This window comes from Gracilinanus agilis, chromosome 1, assembly GCF_016433145.1.
Source record: "Gracilinanus agilis isolate LMUSP501 chromosome 1, AgileGrace, whole genome shotgun sequence".
NCBI classification, from domain to species: Eukaryota; Metazoa; Chordata; class Mammalia; order Didelphimorphia; family Didelphidae; genus Gracilinanus; species Gracilinanus agilis.
In genome coordinates, this window is record NC_058130.1 from 73875081 (window position 1) to 73884770 (window position 9690).

A 9690-nucleotide genomic window follows, 5' to 3' on the forward strand; every position below is an offset into this window, starting at 1 on the left:
TATGGCAAACACTCAATAAATTTTTGTGGTGACAATGAGAATGATTCTCCCAGTGAAAAGGTGGAAGGAAGCCAGAATTTATCTTTTTGACCTTGTACATGCATTTATTTAACATTTTGACTTATATGAGACAAACAACCATAGGAAAAGATATTGCTTATGATTGTAAAGGGTACTTTATTAAGAAATATCTAAAATAGTCATCAGAACTGGGAAAACCAAAAGACTATTTTCAGATTATGCTCGTAGATCTTAAAAACCCAAAGATATGGAGAAGGAAAAAGAAGTCAATTAAGACATCATCATTAATTAGACAAGTTGATTAAGTGGGACATTACCATGATTAGTGAAAGTCAGGAAATTGTATTTCATAAATTTCAATGCATAAGAAAACCTTTTTTTAAAATGTTAAAATTATAGTAAATTTTAAGGATTATTATGTAAATTTTAAAAAGGTATATAATTTATTATATTATTATTGTATTACATTTCCATATTGTATAATATTATAATATGTCACATTGTAACATGCCATATTATATTATACTATACAAATATCATAAACAATGAGAAAATCTTAATATATGAATTCATATACCATATTAATATTATATCATGATATATTTTGTTACATTGTATTGAGTATATTATGGCTAAAAATCATGCTAGTATTCACACAGATCAGAAAAGCACTAATTCTTAACATTTATGGGATGTAAGGGAATTTCACCACACCTACAAATTAGTAATGTATAAGCCATATCAATAATGCATAAAGCATTAGGTCTTCATTATTCTACAATTTGATTCTACAAAATTCTACAAAATATCCACAATATCCACCATTTGACCCAAGAGTAGGTGGGGGTGGTACAGGTACCAAAGTATTGTACAAGCTCTCCATTAAAAGCTCTCTGAGTCCTGGACCCAAGTACTCAGTCAAGACCAAGTGCAATCTTGAGGCAGGCTGACCTCTCTTGTGAGTGTTAAGGTTTGAACCCTCTACTTGTTACCCTGGAGGAAATTTGCTAAGAACTTTAGTTTTTGTTTCATGCCTACTCACCAAAGAGGTGAGCATAAATTCATTCAATGTACAATGATAAATATGTATGGGACAGATATATATTTCCCATAAACTAAAGAAATGAATGCTAAAAGTTCTTGAAAGTGTTCTGTGACTGAGGAAAAAAAAATGATCAAGATAAACAAGGTAGAGTAATGACATACATTGTGAAGTTAAGACTTAAAGCCATCAAAATAGAAAATATTTGTTAGGAATGTTAAATAGGCATTTTACATTTTATCTCAACTCTACTCTCCCTCAAGTAGGTTACTTCTATCAAAGAAGGCCACGGATTGGGCTCATCCTGCCACTGGAGAGCATCTCCTTAAACGCTAGAGAAGTTTTCAAGGATTCCTTCTAAGGTGGAGTTGGCACCAATTCAAGATTCAGGAACCCAGACACTTTGAACTCACAAGGTTCCCCTCTAGCCTCAATATATCCATATTGAAATAAATAGTTAGCCAAATCATCTTAAGAACTTAAAGTAGAAGTGTCATCCAAGGACTTTTAGAAAGTCTGCTGAGTCTCCCTTCTCTAGCTACCTCATAAAAGTACGTGAAATCTAAGAGTGACATGACAATTCTACCAAGACTGTTGTAGTACAACAAATAAACACATAAATAAATAAATGAAAGGTGCCTAGTTACTCTTCTTCTGAAGACCCAGTGAATCATCTCTTTTTTCTTAGTGGTCCATAATGGAGCTGCTGTATGGTATTCAAACCACCTGAATCCAGAGTGGAGGCAAAATGGCAGAGAAGGTATAAAGACCTCTCTGATCTATGACTAACAAATTACGTTCTTAAAAGAAATGATATATTGCCTCAAAATGAATTCTGGAGCAGCACAACACACAAAAACACAAGGCGCTTTAATTCCCCTGTCTATAGCAATGGATAAGGCCATCACTAGAGATCTAGTGCAGCAAAGTGGAGGTGGAGCACAGCCCATCAAGGCGGCAAGCTTTGAGCATGGCTAAAGCAGCAGCCAAGGTTTTTGTAACTCTCAGGCACAGACATTAAGGGGTCAGATAACTGGTCAGGAGATCATAGAGGGTCCTTTTCTGGCTCCAGGTGTGAGGTTCTTGTCACATTGCCCTTACACAGAATCAGGTGTCAGCCCTGGGTGCAGAGGCAGGTGAAGAAAGAGAACCAGAGGCTTCCCACTCCTGTCCAGGACCTCCTGTGCAGCCACTTCCCTCAGTAATGCCCTTCTTCTCAGTTCATGTAAAATGGGGGAAAGAAAAGTTTGTTGGTGTAGAACTGAATCCTAATGAGCCTCCCATGGTATTCAAGGCTCAGATTTTTGCACTGACAGGAGTCCAGCCTGCTAGACAGAAAGTTATGGTGAAAGGAGGCACTCTGATGGTTGACAATTGGAGAAACATCAAGATAAAGAGTGGAATGACTCTGTTAATGATGGGATTAGCAGATGCTCTGTCTGAGGAACCCACAATTAAAACTGTTTTTGTAGAAGACATGTTGGAAGAACAGCTAGCATCTGCTAAAGAATTGCCATATGGATTGAATGCTACAGCTCAGTGTATCTGCTCTGTACCAGAACTCAGAGACCCTTAAAAGATACAGGGGTGCCTTGCAAACTTGAGGGGAAATGGCTTCAACCCAGTGTATCACCACAGTCCTTAGAAATGTGTTTGATTCCATGGACAACACTTCTTCCAGCATCTCACCTATTATTCTGCTGCAATTTTCACATATGGCTTTCCCACAGTTTGCAGAGAAAAGTGATCAAGGACAATATCTTCAACAGGATGTTAATGAATGTTGGGTACAAATGATGTGAGTATTACAACAAAAACTGGAAGCTTTAGAAGGTGATTCTGTAATGGAGACAGATGGTGAATCACCAGCTGCAGCAGCACCAGGACCTTCTAAAAAGAAAAGTTTAATTGATCAGTGTTTTTGGTGTTGAGTTTAAAATTATCATGAAATATAGAGAAGCTGAAGAAGAGGAAGCCACCAAAAGGGAAGGAGAACCAGTTCTAGCTAAGCTGCTTTATCAATCAAAAAGTCAAGTATCTGTTTATAGGACTTAAATTGAGACTTAAGGAAGAAATCATCAAGAAGTATCCAACATTGCAAAGAATGTTTGTTTTTTTATAAAATTTTAAAATTTGTATAAAATTATAAAAATTATAAAAATTATAAAATAAAATCATCCAAGATTAGCCAACTGCCTGCTTACCTTACTATTCAAATGGTTTGATTTTTTTACAAAGAGAAGGAATCTGTGAATGCCAAAGTGATTAAGGATGTGAAATTTCCTCTTATGTGGGATGTATATGAAGTATGTACACCATAACTTCAAGAAAAAAATGGTTTTCTTTCCGTCAAAATTCAAGGATCTAGAAGACAAAAAAAAATAAACCAACAGCCAAAGACATCTAACAGAAGCAGCAGGGCACAAAAAGAAGCGCAATGTGAGCCATTCTCTTTTTCTGACAGTATTGACATAATAACTGTGGTTATTATGACTTACAAGCAGTGCTAACACATCAGGGAAGATCTAGTTCTTCAGGCCATTATGTATCATCGGTGAAAAGGAAATAAGATGAATGGATTAAGTTTGATGATGATAAAGTCAGCATGTTTACACCAGAAGGTAACTTGCGGTTATCTGGTATTAGAGACTGGCACATAGCTTACAGTATTCTGTTATATGGGCCACACAGAGTTGAAATAATTGAAGAAGAAACTTCACAGTCATCATCATGTTAGCTATCTCTGACTAGGTATGGATTGAATGTTGTTCGTTGATCATGTTAAACCCCAGAGCTTTAGAAGAAATTTTAGGTGGTTCTAAATGATTTCCCCTCATGTGGAGCCACGAGGGTGAAATCAGACTTGAAATTTGGTCTATGTATTAACAAACAAAGCTAAAAACAAGAAACACAGAAAAGAGTTTGTCTTTACACTCTGCTTCCCTTGTATAAAAGTTGCAAGCAGGAAGACTTTTTTAAAGGCTTATTTCATTGTGTAATTAAAATAAATTAACAGAAATGCCTTTCAACCATTACCTTCTATACTGATGTTCAATATCTCTTTCTGCCTTTTCCAGCACAAGATTCGGCATTCAAATATTTATTGCATACCTATTATTATTCCATCATTTGTTGTTATTCTTGCATGGTTCAAACCATGATTCAATAGCTGTCTATGCATTTGTCTAATCTAATAAAGTTTTGCCAAAAGGTGGAAGGGAGAGTATTCCCCTCATTGTGTAACTCAGTGCTGCAGCCCATAGTCCATGGAAACATGTCCATAATCAAATATTTGTCCAGCCTGACCTGCTGACTCAGTTTGTTCTATTGCTGGCATTTCATGACTTCAAAATAAACTGTGATCAATAAGAAAAAAAGATTAAAAGAAAGAGGACCAGAATACACTAACACTAGAAGCCATAGGAGATCAGAGGACCCTGATCATAATACCAATGGATAAAAGAGTGCTTGGATTTTCTCACAGACCAGGCCTGAAGAGTAAAAAAAAACACTCCTTCTTATATCTGAAAAGAGATAGATCCCAAAGGCAAGCTCTGAAGGCAGCCTCACAAAGAACCTTAAGTTTGGAACAGTGCTCCTTTTACCATAATTACAAAGCCCAACTTTAATAGTTTTCTTTTTTAAATAAAAGAAAAGAAAAAGTCAAGAAATTGAGTAAACAAGAACAAAACAATTCAACATAGAAAATTATTTTGGCAACAGGGTAAACTCAAATTCATAAGAAAACAACAAAGTCAATACTGCTGTATCCAAAGCCTTCAGGAAAATTAGGAATTGCTCTCAAGCCCAAAAAGAATTAATGGAGGATTTTTAAAATTTTTAAAAACCAAATAAAAGAGATAGAAGAAAAATTGAAAAAAAGAAATATAAGTGATACAGGAAAATCATGAAAATAGAATTGACATCTTGGTAAGGAAGGCACAAAGGTACTGAAGAAATTATTTTAAAATATAATAGGCCAATTGGCAAGAGAGGCAAAAAAAATTTTAAAGAGAGGAAATTCTTAAAAAAACAGAATTGGCCAAATAGAGAAAAAATATGCAAAAATGGTCTAAAGAAAAAAAACTTCTTGAAGGACAGAATTAGTCCTTTTGAAAAATAAGTATAAATCTTTGCTGAGGAAAAAATCTCTTTATAAAGCAGAACTGGACAAATGGAAGAGGATTACAAGAGCTCACTCGAGAAATGTTTGCCTTCAAAATTAGTATTGTGCTAGCCAAAGCTAATGACTTAATGAGACATCAAGAAAAAACAAAGTCAATGGAAAAATGGAAGAAAATGTGAAATGTCTCAAGGGAAAAAAAACTGAACTGCAAAATTAGTCCAGGAGAGATAATTTAAGAATTATTGGACTTCTTGAAAGCCAAGATCAAAAGAAAAGTTTTAACATCATCTTTCAAGAAAAAATCAAGGAAAATACACTGATAATCTAAAATCATAGGGTAAAGACAAACTGAAAGATTTTATTGATGACCTACTGAAAGGGATCCCCAAAACATAACTCCCAGAAATGATGTAGCCAAATTCTGAAACTCCTAGGGCAAGGAGAAAATATTTCAAGTAGAAAAATAATCAAATTGAATATTGTGGAGTCTTAGTCAGAATAACACAAGACTTAGCCATTTCCACATTAAGGGATCAATGGGACTGGAATGTGAAGGCAAAGAAGATAGGACTTCAACCAAGAATCACTTACCCATATAAACTGAGCATAATTCTTCTGGAGGAAAAAAAGGCATTTAATGAAATAGAGAGCTCTCAGACATTCCAGTTGAAAAGACCAGAGCTGAATAGAAAATCTGGCTGTAAAATAAAAGACTCAAGAGAAGCATAAAAAGATAAATAGGAAAATAAATTGAAAGACATTCAATAAGGTTAAATTGTGTACATATCTATATGGAGAAATAATTCTTGTAACTCCAAATAACTTTGTCCTTATTAGGACAGTCAGAAGGAACATACATAGACAGAGGGTGAGGGTATGATTTGAATATAATGGGATGATATAAAAAATAAAATCAAATTAAGTCAACATGACAACAAGGAATACATTAGAATAATGGGAAAAGGGAGAAATAGAATGAGGCAAATCGTTGCATTTAAAAGAAGCATGAGTAGAGGAGCTAAGATGGAGGCATAGTAGTAGGAGCCTTCTGACTCTCCTTGAAACCAATCATTACAAAGCATCTCAAAATGACAGAAATCTAAACTATAAGTAAAGGGGCTCTTCCCACTGGATGCAGCCTTAAAGGTAGGCAGTGTTTGGGGATTCCCACACTATAAGGTGCAATAGGCATAAGTTTAAATGTAGGTGTGTAAGCAGACTAGGAAAAGCCTTAGCTGGAGGTCATGGACATTCTGAATGGAATGCAGGGGAAGGAGGAAGTGGCTTGTGCCTGAGAAGGACTCCAAGGTGGTTGGCACAAACTGTTGCTGACCCTGGGAGATCTCAGAGCTAGGGGAGTTGTATCCAGATTCCCTGGGATCCTGAGAGTGGTGAAGGCTTACAGCAGAGGACATCAGACCTGCAGAGCAGCATCGAGTAGGGAGTGGTTTGTGATCTGGTGGACAGGATTGCAAACTTTCTCTCCCTACCTGGATACCTTGGATCACCTGTTCTGGTGGAGTTGACTCCTGGCATCCTGAAACCATCCCAGAATTAGCCATGAGATCCCAAGTAAAGCCACCCTCAGGTCCTCAGCTAAGCTGACCAAACCTGGCTGGAACCAGGTTGGGAGGAACTTTCCCCTTGTGACTCCAGTACTGCTTTCTTTAGGTCCTGTCTGGCTTAAATCTTAGAAGAGTGTAGTTAAGTCCCTTTCCCTTGACCCTGTGGTTTGCCCTTAGTCTGTTAGTGTAGAAAATCCCTATTCCCATCCTTTAAGTTTGTCCCTGATTAAAATGTATTATTAAACTCTTGCCTTTACTTATCAGCTTCCATAGGCTCTGTCTTGTTGATGCTGGGTGGCAGTTGGAGGCCAACAGCCATTTCTGTTACAGACATCCAAACAGCTGTTATAACCCAGTCTCCCTACTTTTTGGGCCCCTTCCTGTCATTCATTCCTGTCTCCCACACACCCACCTGGACCCATATTTACTGTTTAAAGCACCTTTCCCTGGTTTTTCCCTTAACAAAGGGAGTGAAAATGCACTTATCAAAGTGCAAGCTGATCACCCTTCCCCCAACAACCTACCATGCCAGAATCAGAGCAAGGGCCAGGCAATCTATAAATTATCAAGGGCTTGCTGAAAGCACCACAGACTTACTCCAGGGCAGTGCAAGGCCTTTACAGTTAGACTTGAAACCTGAGAATGTAGAGTGCAGAGTCTGCTCAGCTGAGCACAGAGCATGGGGAGAAACAAGGCTAGACAAAGCCAAGGCAGCAGGGGCAAGAAAGATAGCTGCAGGGCAAAAAGCTTTAAAACCTACTACAACAAGAACATCACATTTCCTGCCCTCACTTGGGCTTCTGCCTGGAAGGAAAGATACTACCAAGTCAAAGCCCTGAGAGACAAAAGCTAAGAAAGCAATACACATGTGGGAACCCCAATCAACTAGTGGCAAAAGGAATAAAAAGTAGCAAAAAATGCTCTTTAACTTGAATAATTTCAATGGAGAAAAGGAAGAAAATACAGAAGCAACAACAGAGAGTGACAAACAAGAAAATACATCAAAACTTTCAAAAAAATGGAAATTGGTCACAAGCTCTTGAGGAACTCACAAAGGAGATCAAAGACCAAATAAGAAAGACAGAAGAGAAATGGGAAGAAAATGAGAAAAAGAAATGAAAGAGATGCAAAAAGAAAATAACAGCTTAAAAGACAAAATTGTCCATATGGGAAAAGAAGCACAGAAATAAAATGAAGTTATAAGAAAATTGTAGATCAGAAATAATCTGCTGAAGCCATGAAAATCAGGATAGACCAAAATGAAAAGGAAAATCAAAAGATCATAGCAGAAAATTAATCATGAATAAAAATGAGTTTAGAGAAGCCTAGCTTTATTGTATAACAAAAGTAATATACTGGAATGTAAGCTTTTTTTTTAGTAGAGATTTCTTCTTTACATATATTTCTATTCCCAACATTTAGAACAATGTCAGACCTAGAGTACTATCTTCATAAGGTAATTTTTCAATCTGTTCCAAAATGATTCAATTCAGTCCAGAGCAGTCCAATCCAATTCAATCTGATTCAGTCTAGTTCAAACTATGTCAATCTCATCTGATCCATTTTTAAACTTTTCCAATCCAGGTCATTTCATTTCAATCCAATCTAATGAGGTTCAATACAATCCATTTCACTCTGATCTTGTCCAATCTGGTTCAGTCCTGTTCAATATAGTTCAATCCACTCCAATCTAATCTGTTCCATATCAGTTCAGTTCAATCCAATATAGCTTAATCCAATCCAGGTTTGTCTAATCTGGTTGATCTTTGTCCAATTCATTTCAGTTCAGATTAATCCAATCCAGTATAATCCAGTCCAAGATATTCTATATCAGTTGAATCCATTTCAATCAAGTCAAAATCAGGTGAATTAATTTCAAATGATTTCAATCTCATCCAATTAAATTTATCTCAGATCAATCCCTCTAGGTTAGTACAATCCTGTCCAATTCAGTCCAGGGCACATGAATGAAATTCATTCCCTTCATCCCATTACAATATGGACCAGTATGTTTCAATTCCATCCAATCTGGTCAATCTATTTCAGTTTGGTTTTAATTATCATAAGGTGTGACAAACTGGTGAATGGATCCCATTGTGAGACTCACTTGTTTAGGTAAGAGATATGTAGTTCTGTGCTTGAAAAAAGGCAGGATGTACATCTCTATCTTTTCCACTCACCATTCTCCAATGGAAATTTTCTTTTTACTTACTTACTTGTTTGTACATTGAAATACCTACTTAACTCTTTGCCTCTCTCTCTGAGCCTCATTAGAGAAGACATCATTTGACAAAAGATATATGCATACATAAAACTAGCAATGATTTCAATTCCTTCCAGGAGCAAAGTAAGAAACTGGAGCTGGAGACTACCACTCTGTTCTCTTCAGAGGACTGGGGCACCAGACTAGGAGTATAACTATCTACACTCTTAAATATTGTTCATCTAGGCGATGAGATCAAATTCTATCCAACTTTTGATCACTTGTTCATTTCTGGAGGGAAAGGGGACCTCTGCCTCTATATCCAATGCTTGACCACTTTCCTATCTATTTCCAGTTGCATGATAAATAATGAACACACATAGTGAATAGCAGAGAAAATTATTTATCCAAGTCATAGCAAAACAGAAATCAGAAAAGATTTACACAAGAATATATACATATGCATATAAAAACACACACAAATACATACATATATATACCAGACAATGTAGAGTGAAAGACTTTCCCCATAGGAATGATTAACTTTGGTCAACCAAGAGCACCCTAGATCTCATCGAAGAGGAAAAGCCTTGAAGTCTATAACAGCAAAATGGGATAGATTCATGATAGAAACCACCCCCTCCTCTCATATCTTTCAGACATAAACACACTTAAGTGGGGCTGGCCTCTTCCATCTTCTCTCTTGAATCTGGAGATTGACTTGACACAGGAA

General features: G+C 36.5%; 1 pseudogene; it reads left to right on the forward strand.

Annotated features, from left to right (window-relative positions):
- Positions 1-2267: 2267 nt before the first annotated feature.
- Positions 2268-3800, forward strand: LOC123247483 (annotated as a pseudogene).
- The last annotated feature ends 5890 nt before the right edge of the window (positions 3801-9690 follow it).